This window comes from Pundamilia nyererei, unplaced genomic scaffold (assembly GCF_000239375.1).
Source record: "Pundamilia nyererei isolate P.nyererei 1_Seehausen unplaced genomic scaffold, PunNye1.0 scaffold00577, whole genome shotgun sequence".
Lineage (NCBI taxonomy): Eukaryota > Metazoa > Chordata > Actinopteri > Cichliformes > Cichlidae > Pundamilia > Pundamilia nyererei.
In genome coordinates this window covers 3,771-4,995 of record NW_005187978.1, presented here as the reverse complement: position 1 = coordinate 4,995, position 1,225 = coordinate 3,771, and positions in this window count along the sequence as shown.

Below are 1,225 nucleotides of genomic sequence, written 5' to 3'. Positions count from 1 at the left end.
TTCTGCCCGTGTTAAGTCTGTGTTTCTTAGTCTGCGTCCTTGTGTCCTATTTCCTGTTTTATTGTGAAAGTCTATGTCTTATGTTAGTGTGTGCAGCTTTGATCCCCCTGTCTCGTTAGTCCAATTTCTCCCAGCTGTGTCTCCCTCCTGTTGCCCATTCCCTGATTACCACCCTGTGTATATTAGCCCTGTGTTGTCCTGTGCTCAGTGTCGTGTTGTACCCTCAGATTATGCCTGTGTGTTTTTGGTTTCTGTATTCACTTCACGTTTGGTTTTCATGTCAGCAATAAAGCTGAGGTTGTGATTTACAATTCTGTGTTTGAGTCCTGCGCTTGGATCCTCCTCTCTGCCTGCCCGCACACAGAGCCCTGACAAAACCACCCATACCCTAACACACATGGGGTCAATAATCCAACACAGGGCATCAAAAAAACATGAATAAAATACTGTATTTCCCTCACTATAGGGCACTTAAAGTATTTTAAGTTTCTTTAAAAAATCGACGGTGCGCATTATGTATGAATTCTGGTTGTGCTCACTGACCTCTAACCACCGTTATGTGGTACACGGCGCTCAAAAATCTGTCAAAAAATATTTTACGACTTTGGTAAGCTACGAAGCCGCACTGCTTGATGGATTGTCGAAGCATTACGGCTGCCATAGTCAGGAGCCTTGCAGAGTAATCTGGGTCCAAAACTCCATCCACTTCAGTTCCCTGTCACGGTCTTGGGTCATTTGACCCATTGTTTTGTGTTTATTTTCATTATTATTGTTTTGTTGTTGTTGTTATTATTATTCTTTGTTCTAGTTTATGCTGATTGTGTGTTTGGGTTTACACCCTTTGGTTCTTAGAGGTTTGGTTTTGTGCTCCCTCTGTTTTGTGTCTGCCTATGTTTTCCCTCTGTTCTGTCTGTACCGCATCTCTGAGTCCAGTCTGTGCATTTCCTGTTTTAGTTTGAAGGTCAGTGTATTTTATCAGTGTGTTCTGTTTGTGCTCTCCCTGTCTCATCAGTGTAATCAGCATCAGCCGTGTCTCCCAGCTGTTTCCTCTTAGTCCTGGGCCCTATTTCAGGAAGCCGGTTTAGAAAACTCAGAGTGAAAAACGATACTCAGGGTTGAGTAACCCCGAACTGTCCAACTCGGAATATTCGGTTTCAGAAAGGCTGATAACAATTAGTTCAGTCAACGCGGAGTTGCTTTAACCCCAAGTTAAGCGCGCGCACGA